The sequence below is a fragment of the Symphalangus syndactylus genome, chromosome 16 (assembly GCF_028878055.3).
Source record: "Symphalangus syndactylus isolate Jambi chromosome 16, NHGRI_mSymSyn1-v2.1_pri, whole genome shotgun sequence".
Classification (NCBI taxonomy): Eukaryota; Metazoa; Chordata; class Mammalia; order Primates; family Hylobatidae; genus Symphalangus; species Symphalangus syndactylus.
This window is the reverse complement of record NC_072438.2, coordinates 61461776-61476366: the sequence shown is the minus strand read 5'-3', so window position 1 is coordinate 61476366 and position 14591 is coordinate 61461776. Positions and strand designations below refer to the sequence as shown.

General features: G+C 45.3%; 1 protein-coding gene and 1 long non-coding RNA gene across 3 annotated transcripts in view; one reads left to right on the top strand and one right to left on the bottom strand.

The window, feature by feature from the left end:
* Positions 1-14591, top strand: part of ZNF131 (zinc finger protein 131) — a 105779-nt gene that overhangs the window by 23769 nt on the left and 67419 nt on the right. The gene's annotated exons all lie outside the window — the stretch shown is intronic.
* On the bottom strand, positions 1931-10658 carry LOC129465008 (uncharacterized). The gene is made up of 3 exons (XR_008651824.2): positions 10271-10658; positions 4720-4820; positions 1931-4115 (listed from the first exon to the last, which is right to left on the bottom strand). It is a non-coding gene; the product is annotated as an uncharacterized lncRNA (long non-coding RNA).

Below are 14591 nucleotides of genomic sequence, written 5' to 3'. Positions count from 1 at the left end.
CAAAACTGTAGAAGCTAAGGGAATATTTCCCTTCATCCTCTGAAGGTTTGATGAAAAATCAACTGACAAAAGGCCGATTACTAGGGGAGATGGTATAGAAATTTACTAGCATGCATTGGGGGAAAGTCGCAAGTGATTACCCTAACAATGGGGTATGAATATTTATATACCAACTTAAGGTTACCAGAAAGAATGGGGGCTTAAGTCTGGCTACATCAATACAGGTTTTCTCTACAGATGAAGGTGTCTCCCCCACAAAACAGTTTTTAGGACTACTTCTGTTTGCAGGCCCTCTGAACCACTATCACGAAGTATGTCAAACAAATAGATTTTGGAGTGAAATGTTTTTATTTCCTCAGGAAACCAGCCCTAACAACTCTGAGGCAAGAAGAGGCTTCAGGACTGGATATGGGACTTATGTGACAGAAAGTCTCCTACCTCTTCAAAAGCGCAAACACAGTTTATTTCTGTTAAAGAAAAAAATGTAACACAGTTGTTAAGATGGTAAAGCAGACTTCATTCAGCATTATTGCCATAGGTGTACTTTGCAGTAGAGGATATACATTGGGATCCCAGCTCCTAATACAAGGAAAATAAGGGATTTACAGCCAAAGACTGAGAGGTAGGGATGGAACGTGGGGAAGGACAGGGGTTAGTGAATGGAAAATTACTAAAAGGATAGGTTAATTTTTTCTAAAGCGACCTAACAGTATTCTTGCTATAGGCAGACCAGGGTGATCAGATATCAATTGGAGAATAAGGAATGTGGTCAGATATCGAGGGTGAATCAGATATTGAAGATAGGGGATGCTGGCTAAAACTGGGCTCTTGAGGCAATGTCCAAGGTCCAAGCATAGGTGGGAAAGGGGAGAGGAGACTGTGTCTAGGGTTTGGCCAAGGAGGGTCTTTGTCAGTCCCTTCTACTTCACTCTGTAAAACCCCCTAGTAATTTTATTGGAACCTTAGGGAAGGTGTTACACAAACACAATTTAAGCTCAAGGTTGCCAGGAGATTTTGACCCCTTCATCCTAGAAGTTCATGTGGTGGCCACTGTGATGAAGGAAACCCACATATCCTGGAAAAGGGAAGGCTTTGCCCATTTCTCACAAATCTGCTCATCCAGAATTGGCCTCACCAGTTAGGAGACTCAATTCATTTGGACCAATGCTGTCTTTCCACTAGAACTTTCCTGGCTCCCCTTAAGCCCATTTTCCCCACATGTGCTCTTCCGGAATTGGCCTTGCTAAGTGACTTCTTGGTTCTCTCCGCTTCTTCCTCATGCATCTTCCCAGTTCAGCATGAGCCACCACACTGATCCTAGGTTGACCCTTTCTTCAACACCTGGAACAGCATCCAGGAACCTAGACAGAAGTCAATTTGGAGATTGGTTTGGCATCCTGGTCCCCACCCAAAATTGAGGTCCTAGCTCTGCAAACCCCGGAGTATTCTGGTATCCCCATCCTGCACTCCTGGCTTCTCTTTCCGTTCCCAGCTTTCCTGTGGCGCAGGAAGGTGCCTCCCCTTTGGCCCCACATCCCCAGTAACTTACTTGAGACAAAGTTGCAATGTAAAAAGCCATGTTTGCTCATTTCTTTTGCCAGCATAATTTCACAAAGCCCCTGACTCTGTGATGATGTCCTTCTATCTGGGAGAATGCTTTAAAAACAAAACGGGCTGGGCACAGCGGCTCACGCCTGTAATCCCAGCACTTTGGGAGGCCGAGGCAGGTGGATCACCTGAGGTCAGGAGTTTGAGACTAGCCTGGCCAACATGGTGAAAGCCCGTCTGTACTAAAATACAAAAATTAGCCAGGCGTGGTGGCAGGTGCCTGTAATCCTAGATACTCGGGAGGCTGAGGCACAAAAATCACTTGAACCCTGGAGGTGGAGGTTGCAGTGAGCCGAGATCGCACCACTGCACTCTAGCCTGGGTGACAGAGTGAGAGTTTGTCCAAACAAACAAACAAACAGCAACAACAACAAAAACAGGCAGGATACAGCACATTGCCCCCCACATCTCCTGTCTGAGTCACTATGTTCCTTAAAAGATAAATGGGCCAGGCTCAATGGCTCATGCACGTAATCCCAGCACTTTGAGAGGTCAAGACAGGTGGATCACCTGAGGTCAGGAGTTCAAGGCCAGCCTGGCCAACATAGTGAAACCCCATCTCTAACAAAAATACAAAATTTAGCTGGGCGTAGTGGCGGGTGCCTGTAATCCCAGCTACACGGGAGGCTGAGGCAGGAGAAACGCTTGAACCCGGGAGGCAGAGGTTGCAGTGAGCCAAGATCACGCCACTGCACTCCTGCCTGGGCGACAAGAGCAAAACTCCATCTCAAAAAAAAAAAAAACATATAAATGAACTCAGTCCTTGCACATAATATGTGACACATATTTTCCTACAGATAATATGTGACAGGGTTAATGATTATGCTCTATAATCTATAACCAGATGTACCCTTGCACCCAAGCATTGATGTGATTCTGCTTTAATGCAAAATCTGAGCAAGTTTGATGTAAGTTCTGAAGGCATACTGAAACCTCCATGACCTGTATATAAGTTATGAACAGAAACGGTGTTACTAAGCAGTCTGCAAAATCTCTCTAAAAGACTCCTCCAGGGCTATAAGTCCTCAGTCTGTAGTCCTCAGAAAGACTTCTAAATAAAACCAAATTTAAATCTTTAAAAGCTTGATTTTTTTTCTTTAGTTGACATTAACAAAGATTATCTCCTTGAGCAATCTCTAGACAGGTTCCTGGGAGTACTCTTTACTAAGCTTCAACCTTGGTCTATAAAGACTGGAAAAACACTAACACAGTGTCTAACAGCTCCAGGCCACAACTCTGGGATGACCCTAGCCCTCCTTTAGATGCCTGACTGAGAAAGATCAAGGCTGCAAAAAGAATATACTGTGTGTTCCAGGCAAGACCTGAAAATAGGGCTCCTGTCTCCCAGCCTCTGTGGGAGGGCAGGAGCCTCGCTTTGTTTAGCCCCAGTTAGGAGACTCAGTTCATATGGACCAATCCCCCCTTTCCACTTTCTATAATTTTTCACTTTCCTGTTTCTACTCAGGTCTTCCTCACTCACACCCCTCCCAATCCCTCCATCTCCCTTTAAAACACCCAGCCACCTCTATACAAATAAAAGTTGTGTTCATGCTGGACTCCTCCCTATTGCACCAAGGGCCATGCACCTGTCCTGGCCCAGCCCCCGGCCACCAGCTCCTCTGCTCCCTGTCCTTCCTCAGCAGCCAAACCAGAAACATGCATGGGTAAGAATTTTGCATTTTTGCACAGTTTTATCACGTGGGCAAAAACACATGTACAAAGTCCTCTGCAGGCACGATCTCTACCATTGTGTTTGAGCAAACCTAGAGGTGTCATGGTAACAATGCCTTTTGGCACAGGATCAGCCATTGAAGAGTCTCAGTGAGAGAAATCTCAAGGAGGCCAAAGGCAGGTGGCAGAGGCAGCCTTGCATCAACTCAGCCACTGCTCCAGGGCTCTACTGCCAACAAGACTTGGAACACTGGGTGGTGGCTGTTGGGAGGCAGGAGGAGGGTGATGCTTGGTAGGTCTCCATCATCTGATTTCTCAGGCTCCGGTTGTCTGTTCCTGGAGCAGGGTGATCCAGCCAAGTGAGGCAGTCAGGGAGTGCATTGGCAGGGCTCAAGGGAGGCTGTGACTTGGGGGCATCTCTGGGGGTATCTGTGTCTCCTCCTGGGTTGCAGTCATAGGTTCCTAGGTGGGTGGTTCTGTGCCCGGCCTAAAGGTGCTATGCACTCTGGGTTCCTGTCTCAGGTGGGCCCATTTCAGAAGTCCACAGGAATGGGAAAGCAATTCAATGTCCTGGTGGTCCCAAGAGAGGTGGCCCAGCTTTGGATAGAAAGCAGGCTGCCAGGGACTTGAATCGTCTGGTACACTGGAACATGCTCTACGGAATCCCAGGCCTCAAGCACAAGTTGTTGAAAGTGCTTCACATCTGTCCTGTTCCAGGTGACAAAGGATGAGTGCCCTTTTTTTGTGGTCTTCTGGCTGATTAGGCAGTCCCAAACAGATAGGGGCAAGCTGGGTGGTGACAGGAAGCCCAGAGCTGATCGCAACAGAAGAATGGCCTGGTGTTATAAACATAAAAGCCAATCACCTTTGATGAAATTTTCTAGAGTGAAATCCTTTTGGTGACAGACTGGGTTAGAAGTTGAAAAGAAAAGTATTAGCTTCCTAGAAGGAAGCTCTTTTGGAGGACACTGGCTTGTAGAATGCTGATTATTGCCCCAAATCATGTAGGTAGTTCTGAAACCCAGGTCTCTTAGCAGAGGAATTCCTGGGCAGATGCCTAAGGACTGGTTTGGGTTTTGGATTAGAGGGGGGGCAGAGATAGTTGTACATTCCTAACTTGGACTTTCACAAGCCCAGTTTTGGCTTTTACTGATGACTTGCTAAGTTAGAAGGATTTCAGAATGTGTGTGTACATGTGTAATAGCAAGAAACCAAGTTCTCCGGCTGGCTGACTCAGTTATTTTATCATCTCTGAAATGGAAGTGAAATTTGCTCTCATTTTACAAGGTGGCTTTCATGAAGGCATTCCATATAAAAGTGAATATTCAACAGAGCATAGCAGAAAATAATTTGGTCAATTGCTATTAATACTAATATCATTATTATTGATTTTATCATGGATTCAAAGATAAAGTAATGAGAACAAATGTAAAACAGTACCTTTCTTGGAGTATTCTGTCTGAAAGTGGATTGTGTTTCCTTCTCATATCATAGCCATAATGAAATTGTATTGTAATACGTTTTCATCTGAGTCAAACATTCTGTTTGCAAAAACATCAAGGGGTATGAGAACTAAAAATAAAATCCTAAGGCCTCCAACCAATTGAATGGACCCTCTATTGGCCAAGGGGACCCCAGAGAAACCTGAGTTCCTAGCTATGACAAGACAGGAGGTCAGACACAGCTTGTTACACCTACTCCCTTTTGCAGTTTAAACATGACTGACTAGCATTATTATTACAACAGGGATCATGAGACTGACAGAACAGACTCCTTGTAGCATAAAGACACCAAATTATAAATGAGACCTAAGGCTATGCCAGGCAAGGGTTAAATCACACATCTCTACACTTAAAAAACAAATTATGTTCTAACTACCACAAGGGTTTTTTTTGTTTTTGTTTTTGTTTTTTCTAGCAGCTAATCAAGCACTGGCCTCGAGATAATCACTATTAAAACCATTACAGTTCATCCATCGCCAGACAGTGACTAACTGAGGCCCTTGTTCCACAAGCTGTAACTGCAGCTTTGATTGGACAAGAGACTGATTTCAGTAACTTTCTCCTAATAAGAAGACCACCAGCATGGACTGTTCACAGAGGCTGCTCACTTGAGTGCCTTCATGTCCCTGCTTCACCTTTTGACATATATGGCCTAATTGTAATATATTTGAATGTTGTCTCCACCCCAGAATGAATATGGACTATATGTAACAGGCATATTTATTCAGTACACATGCATTAGGAACACATTCATGAATATTTATATGCCTCCTGTAACCTGTTGAATATGTATACTTGGTCAACCCATTCAACATAAATCCCTGTTCCACCCTCTACTTCCTCAAAGTGCCTGCTTCTGTCTTTGGCTGGGGACTACACTTTCCAGCCTGTCAGAATAACCACCCTACAGGCCGTAACAATTTATAAGAAATAAAATTAAGTCTGGGCATGGTGGCTCACACCTGTAATACCAGCACTTTGGGAGGCCAAGGTGGGCAGATCACTTGGGGCCAAAACCAGCCTGGAGTTCAAAACCAGCCTGGCCAACACGGCAAAACCACGTCTCTACAAAACAAAACAAAAAAAAAAAAGAAGAAGAAAGAAATAAAGTTGTCCGGGGACAGTGACTAACACCTGTAATCCCAGCATTTTGGGAGACGGAGGCAGAGGGGTCACCTGAGCCCAGGGGTTTGAGACCAGCCTGGGTAACATGGAGAAACCCCATCTCTACAAAAAGTACCAAAATTAGCCAGGCATGATGGCACATGCCGGTAGTCCCAGCTACTAAGGAGACTGAGGTGGGAGGATCTCCTGAGTCTGGGGAAGCTGAGGCTACAGTGAGCCATGATTGTGCCATTGCACTCCAGCCTGGGTGATAGAGTGAGACCCTGTCTCAAAAAAAAGAAAAGAAAATCTCCTTTCTAAATTAATAATTGTGTGATTTTTTTAAGTTGACAGATACAAATACAGATTTTTTGGTCAAATATCATTCTTAATGTAAAAGTCTGATTCGTTTCAACATTTCACAAGCATGTGTTGATATCCTTCTATATGCCAGATGCGGTGATGGGAGCCATATACACAAAGATGAAGGACTGGCTACAGCTTTCACACATCTTACAACCTACTGAGAGAGGAAAGACACAGTGAAGAGACCATTTGGAATACAGCCAAACTCCAAGATCATTGGGAGAGCTTATCTGAAGACCAGAAAGGTTACTGAACATGGTGACTCTCTTCAAAGCCAGACCTTTGTCCTTGAATTTAGGGCTTAAAAAAGCAATAGTAGGGCCAGGCTTGGTGGCTTATGCCTGTAATCCCAACACTTTGGGAGGCCAAGGTGGGCAGATCACCTGAGGTCAGGAGTTCGAGACCAGCCTGGCCAACATGGTGAAACCCTGTCCCCACCAAAAATACAAAAAAAAAAAAAAAAAAAAAAATTACCTGGGCTTGGTGGCGGGTGCCTGTAATCCCAGGTACCCGGGAGGCTGAGACAGGAAATCACTTGAACCCAAGAGGCAGAGGCTGCAGTGAGCCGAGAACGTGCCATTGCACTCCAGCCTGGGTGACAAGAGTGAAACTCCATCTCAAAAAAAAAAAAGAAGAAGAAAACAAAAATAGTAGAAAACCTAATGAGAAATCATGGCACAGGAAAACAGAATAGCAGAACGGTCAGAGGAAGCATAGCACTAGAAGTTTACCTAGTTGAAAGATTTATGAGACACTTAAGACAGAAGAGCTCTGCCTATCTGGTTAAAATGGTGGGACAGACAAGATTTATTTGAGCTCAGCAGCACTTGAAGTCCACTGGAGAGGTGTAGAGCAGCTAGCCCATGTTATGGTTGCAATGGAAAAAAGTCAATAGGGTGAGAATCAAGAATGGATCCATCTTGTGGATGATGACATCATTCAGCAACAAGGTGCAATTGCTACAATAGAGGATCATATTTCCAAGCCAGGTCCAAAGAGGCATCAGGGCTGTCAAGCTTAGGTATAAATGTTGACAGAATCTTCCTTTGAATTACCTAAGGCTCTGAATTTCTGGGAAGATCTTGATGCCCTCTAACCACAGCAAATTAATGCTAGCTATACATTGAATCTGACAGTGGCAGCTCAAACAGATTTTAAACACATTTTGTATGTATCCATTCATACACATTTACATATTAAAAACATGTCTTCAAGTTTGAGCTTTCTTGGTGTGTCTTGGGTACCTTTTGACATGGTTCTCTTTTTATTGTATATACTAATAGAGTGAGAACCTACTTATTACTTGGGGACTGCACCAAGCCATTCATGATAGCTCGACCCCCATGACCCAAACACCTCCCTTTAGGTCCCACTTCCAATATTATCAAATTCTTTTTTATTTTATTTATTTATTTATTTATTTATTTATTTATTTGTTTTTTGAGATGGAGTCTCGCTTTGTTGCCCAGGCTGGAGTGCAGTGGCACGATCTCGGCTCACTGCAAGCTCCACCTCCCGAGTTCATGCCATTCTCCTGCCTCAGCCTCCCGAGTAGCTGGGACTACAGGTGCCCGCCACCACGCCCGGGTAATTTTGTGTGTGTGTGTGTGTGTGTGTATTTTTAGTAGAGACGAGGTTTCACTGTGTTAGCCAGAATGGTCTTGACCTCCTGACCTTGTGATCTGCCCGCCTCGGCCTCCCAAAGTGCTGGGATTACAGGTGTGAGCCATTGCTCTGTCCCGAACCAAATTTCAACATGAGATTTGGAGGGGGCAACTATTCAAACAATATCATTGAGATTAAAAATTATTAGGGAAGTTTCAGGGTTAGAGCCATGCTTCAGTTTAATCCTCAGTATAAGAATTATGTAGAACTAAGACAAAATGATGAGGAAAAGATTGCTAGAATAATAAGGAATTGTTATATATCATGGAAATATTGACACAAACCTATCAAAAATAATTGAGGGCCAGGTATGGAGGCTCATGCCTGTAATCCCAGTACTTTAGGAGGCCGAGGCAGGTGGATCACAAGGTCAGGAGATCGAGACCATCCTGGCTAACACGGTGAAACCCCATCTCTACTAAAAATACAAAAAATTAGCTGGGCGTGGTGGCAGGTGCCTGTAGTCCCAGCTACTCAGGAGGCTGAGGTAGGAGAATGATATGAACCCGGGAGGCGGAGCTTGCAGTGAGCCGAGATGGTGCCACTGCACTCCAGCCTGGGTGACAGAGCAAGACTCTGTCTCAAAATAAATAAATAAATAATAACAATAATTGAGGCTGGACGTGGTGGATCATGCCTGTAATCCCAACACTTTGGGAAACCAAGGCAAATCTTTGGTTTCTGATGACCCAGAAGTGTGAAAGTACAAAACTGGAAGACCATCGCATCCTTCTCCTCACTCTCAGCACAGATGTATTGTTTCACCATCTAGGAACTTGAAGGTTTGAAGGACTGTATGTTTATCTGCATGCAAGAACAGAGATCCCAGGTTACAGCCTGCCTGCACAGGACAGAAGTCTGGACAGCTTCCACGTGCTGAGTGATACTCAGAGAACACCCAGTTTTGCTAAGATGGGAACTACTCTGTGTGCAGGTAAATGACTGGGACTCAGAGACTTTCTCATTGCCATGAGCATTTTGGGAGGCTATCCAGACAGGCCTGTCTGTGGACAGATGTCCCAGTTTCAAGTGCCTTCAAGGGAAGTGAGTGCTACAAACCACGTGGCTGAGTGAGACTAAGAAAAGCCAGAAGACCCAAGAGCTGGCAGACATGAGAGACTAGGATCATGTTGTCCATGTGGACAGGGATCCTGGAACTGTGCCTTGCTCTAAGGGCTTTTCTTTCCTACTTAACATCCTGCCTTCTCAGCACTGGTGCTATAGCCACCAGCCTGCCCAATGCTGAGTTCTTTCTTACTGCACATGCCACCTCTTGGATATCTTTGAAACCATGTATCCCATTTTATTTCCAAGGGCTTAATCATTTTGGAATTTGCAGTTGCACTCTAACTTATTTTTTCCCAACCCTTTACTGAAAAGCACATTTGGGCTGGGCGCCGTGGCTCACGCCTGTAATCCCAGCTCTTTGGGAGGCCGAGGTGGGCGGATCACAAGGTCAGGAGTACCAGACCAGCCTGGCCAACATGGTGAAACCCCGTCTCTACTAAAAATACAAAAATTAGCTGGGCATGATGGCAGGCGCCTGTAATCCCAGCTACTCAGGAGGCTGAGGCAGGAGAATCATTTGAACCCAGGAGGTGGAGGTTGCAGTGAGCTGAGATACTGCCATTGCACTCTAGCCTGGGCGACAGGGCAAGACTCCACCTCAAAAAAAGGAGAAAGAAAGAAAAAACAAAAGGTCGGGTGTGGTGGCTCACGCCTGTAATCCCAGTAGATTACAGTAGTAATCAGTAGTAGAAGAAGTGTGACAATTCTAAGTAGATCTACAAGCAAAGTTCTTTAGTACATTAGTACATGTCATTCATGAAGAGAGTTTTTCTAATTGAAAAATCTTTAAGTCATTCAGAAGAATAAAATTGAAAATGTTTCCAATAACTGAGCCCTAGAAGCTCTTAGGTCTGAAGGGTTCACTCCCAGCGAAGTCCACAAGGGCAATATGAGGGCCCTCACTGGGGTGTCTCTGCATGGGGAAGCGGGCAGTACTGTGAGCCAGGAGCAAGTCTGGGGTTCCTTTCCTTCCTGGTTCCACCACGTATTTAGCCTTTCTTCACTGCTTCAGGGGTGGCCTGTGCTCTCCAAGGCACTCTGGACATGTATCTGTCCACCTCCCCAAGTGCTGGCTTTTAGCTAATGTAAGCCCCATTGGGATGCAGCATCTATGTCTTCTTGAAGGAACTGCAGCATCTTGGCAATTTCAGTCATTGATTCTTAGGCAGGTGGATCTCAGTGTTTTGGCCTCTCTCAACTCTGGGAATGTCTCCTTGCCCTGTGTATACCAACACAACAGCCAACATGCACGAGAGTTCAAAAAGGGCAGCTGGGGTGATACTTACCTGATTCAGTGTTTTCAAATTTCTGGCAGTTTCACCCTTAGGGAGCCAGTTTGCAGTTTGGTTCTTTGCAGTTTGGTTCTGAGAGCCATTCCTGAAGTTCAGTTGAAAATCTGCCTTCACCTTTCCATCAAATTTTAAGTTATCTGTAACCCCTAATAAATCTATATGCTTAAACTATTTGAGTGTGCTGTTTCTTTTCCTAAAAACCAGAAAAGGAAATATGAGTGATATCACATTCAATTTTATGTCTATAAACTTATTACATCCTTTTTAAAAATAATATTCTTAAAGAAATGAATCTAGGCTGGGCACGGTGGTTCACGCTTGTAATCCCAGCACTTTCGGAGGCCGAGGCGGGTGGATCACGAGGTTAGGAGATTGAGACCATCCTGGCTAACACAGTGAAACCCCGTCTCTAATAAAAATACAAAAAAATTAGCTGGGCATGGTGGCAAGTGCCTGTAGTCCCAGCTACTCTGGAGGCAGAGGCAGGAGGATGGCGTGAACCTGGGAGACGGAGCTTGCAGTGAGCCGAGATCGTGCCACTGCACTCCAGCCTGGGCGACAGAGCAAGACTCCATCTCAAAAAAAAAAAAAAAAAAAAAAAAGAATCTAGATTCCTTAATAAAACATGTAAATATTCAAGATATATTTTGTTTTTAGGATATTTTGAGAATGTTTATTTTTTATGATCACAACTTTTAGATAAGAAAAATACAAAAGAAGAAAAACTCTCAACATTTCATCTTGAAAGTTTATAAATATTTTTTCTTAATGCTCTCCCACAAAGAAGTAAGTAAAATATTTAAATGGACATTTTGATCTCTTCTGTACGTGTTAATTCCTGTCTTTTTTATTTTTATTTTTTTCATTTTACTTTGTGTGTGTGTGTTTTGACGGGGGCGGGGGCGGTGTCCCCGTGTTACCCAGGCTAGTCTTCAACTCCTGGCCTCAAGCAATCCTCCTGCTTCAGCCTCCCAAAGCCCTGGGATTACAGGCATGAGCCACCACGCCCTGCCAAATTCCATGAACACAGCGTTCAGAACAGGAGCAAGGAGCTCCTCCAATCCCTGCTGAGCACCGAACTAGTCCAGAAATGGGGGCATCAGGAGTGCGGTGTGCTTAGGAACTGGGAGTGCTCGTGGTTGGGTGGGGTGTGGGAGAGAACCATGAAACTGAAAGTGAAACATGAAGATGAAAGTGCCGCTTCTTAGATGAAAATTGTCCAAGGAAAGGTTTCCCACGTAACCAGATTCCAGACCTACCCCAATCCCAAGTCCCAGGTGTACCGAGATTGTATGATTGAATTTGAGATCAATAATTACAGCTCCATTGTCACTGACCATGCTGGAGCCTCCCACACACAATCCCTAGTCTACAGGCCTACCCTGCCTGCAAACAGAAAAATGCCATTCTCTAAACCCATGCTTGGATGACTGCAGAATAGGCCAGAATCAGACGTCTGTCCCCTACCACTTGCTCTTCTCCAGCCCGATTATTTGATCCAAAGCATTAAGAAGCAGGAGAATGGTAGAGATGGCAGGGAGAGCAACAGGAAGGCTTCAGAAAGGCGCCCTGACACACTCGGACTAAATGTTAGGAGGACCCAGTAGAGGCATTTCAGGGCTAAGCACAGTTGCGGGGGCTGTTGTCTGCTGAATCTTTTGGCAGCCCAACCCATGTCCCCAATTTTGACTTCTGGCAGCTCTCTACCCTTGGCCGGCTTCCCCCTCCCAGAAGCCCTCAAACCCTAACCACAGACAACCCCACCACACACCCCTTGGCCAACAAAGCCAAGATACCCAGGACCAAGGGCCAGTTCCGCCAGTGACCCTCCCCACCACCACCCACCCCGCCAATCTCCTCTTTCCTCAACAACCAGCCAGGAACACAAATGTAATCCCAGCACTTTAGGAGGCAGAGGCGGGTGGATCACAAGGTCAGGAGTTCGAGACCAGCCTGACCAACATGGTGAAACCCTGTCTCTAGTAAAAATACAAAAATTAGCTAGGTGTGGTGGCATGTGCCTGTAATCCCAGCTACTCAGGAAGCTGAGGCAGGAGAATCGCTTGAATCCGGGAGGCGAAGGTTGCACTGAGTCAAGATCGCGCCACTGCACTCCAGCCTGGACGACAGAGCAAGACTCCGTCTCAAAAAAAAGCCTGCATGAGTCCTGATGATGGCCTTGGAAAAGACGATGAGGGCACAGGATCTAGGAGCTATCCGAGCAAGTGAATCTAGGGAGAAAAATAATGTGGAAGAAAGAAAACTGAGAGGACAGGAAGCCTTGGTTGGGAAATATAAACAACAACAAACCAGGAGAATTGAAGAGTGAATCAAACTACAACGGACATGTCACCTTTTGTCCACTAGAGACACTACTGCCACATGCCCTCCCTCCCAACGATAACCTAATTCATTTGCGGGGGGGCGGGGGAGTGGGGAGAAAGACAGTTTGGCTTTGGGTTCCTGCTGGTAGATCCATTCTGTCCTTGGTCCTCGTCCCCTTGGTTTTGTATCTTTGAAAGCAGGGAATGGCACTGAAGAGGACTAGCGGTGCGATCCTGCATTTCAGTTGAAGGACCAAATCTCATCTCTCCCAGTGTTGGGCCTGATGACTCCTGCACTACTTGATGATCTCGGGTGCCTTGAGGGGAAGACCATGGACTTGGCTGGTTTCAGCAGCCCAGCGGATTTCAGCGTTTGATAACCTGGAAGTTTTGCTGCCCCCTCACTGTGGGAGAAAAGCGGTGGGTCCTGCACGGGCCGAAGAACCACTAGAGGGCAGCAGCACACCAGGCTCCATAAGACTTGCTGCGTGTCGACCCTGGCCCATACAGTGCTAAGAGAATTGATCAATGCTGTCGTTCTAAATTCAGCCACGAGGAGATGGTGCTGCTTTCCACAGACTGGGATGTTTCTAGAACTTTCCAGGACTTTCATGTCTAGCATACACCTGAGATGACTCTAGAAAGTCCCTCAATGAGTCAACCCTTGGTTTTATCCCTAACAAAATGGGTTCATGGGGTCAGGAGTTGAGGTATTTACTGCCTTCCCTCCCACTCCACACACACATCCTTTATGCTTAGATTTTTCCATACCAGAAATTTGAAACATGTTGGCAAAGCATGAAAGACAATCATCCACTGTAAGTTTAGTAACAGTTTGGCAAAGCCTGAAAATTATGTGTAAAATAGTGCTTTAGGAGTTCTAGAAACTGAATAGCAAACTCATTTTCTGGTATCTTGACTTTCAGAAGGCAAATGAATCATTCTTGAAACAGTTTAGTTTAAAAACAAATGTCAACAAACATTTGTTGAGTGTCCGCCATGAAGCAACCACTGTACTAGGCTCGTGGTACAAAGATGAATAAGACCAGGGCCAAGACAAGAATTTGGGCTGAGGGAGACAGCAGGCACATTTGACGTGACACTTCTTATATGTGGAAGGCCTCACAGATAGTGCTACAGTGACAGGACTGAAAATGCTAATTCTTCAACTTTAAATTTTTGTCCCCCTAGGGCACGATGACTTATTAAGAATATGTCCTTTCTTAGAATTCTGAAAATTAGCTTTTGAAAAGCATGATTATATTGTATTATATTCTGATTTGTGAAAAAGTAGAAATTTGTTAAACGTAAATATTTAAAATAGGCTACAATTTTTGGAAACTTGGGATTTCTTGGTTTTTTTTTTTTTTTTTTTTTGAAATGAAGTCTTGCTCTGTCCCCCAGGCCGGAGTGTAGCAGTACGATCTCGGCTCACTGCAAGCTCTGCCTCCTGGGTTCACGCGATTCTCCTGCCTCAGCCTCCAAAGTAGCCAGGACTACAGGCACCCGCCACCACGCCCGGTTAATGTTTTTGTATTTTTAGTAGAGACAGGGTTTCACTGTGTTAGCCAGGATGGTCTCAATCTTCTGACCTCGTGATCCGACCGCCTCGGTCTCCAAAAGTGCTGGGATTATAGGCCTGAGCCACCGCACCTGGCTGATTTCTTTATTTTTTAATATACCAGGAACCTCTAAAATGAAAGTGGCCCTGATGATGTCTAGGAGACCACAGAGAAGATATAGTCTCAGTTTCCTCAAAAAAATTCTAATCTAGGGGCGAGAGACACATTAACAGGCCACTTTAGTACCGTGTAAGAGGAAGCTTTCTTTTTTTTTTTTTTTTTTGAGGCGGAGTCTCGCTCTGCCACCCAGGCTGGAGTGCAGTGGCACAATCTCGGCTCACTGCAAGCTCCGCCTCCCGGGTTCACGCCATTCTCCTGCCTCAGCCTCTCCGAGTAGCTGGGACTACAGGCGCCCGCCACCATGCCCGG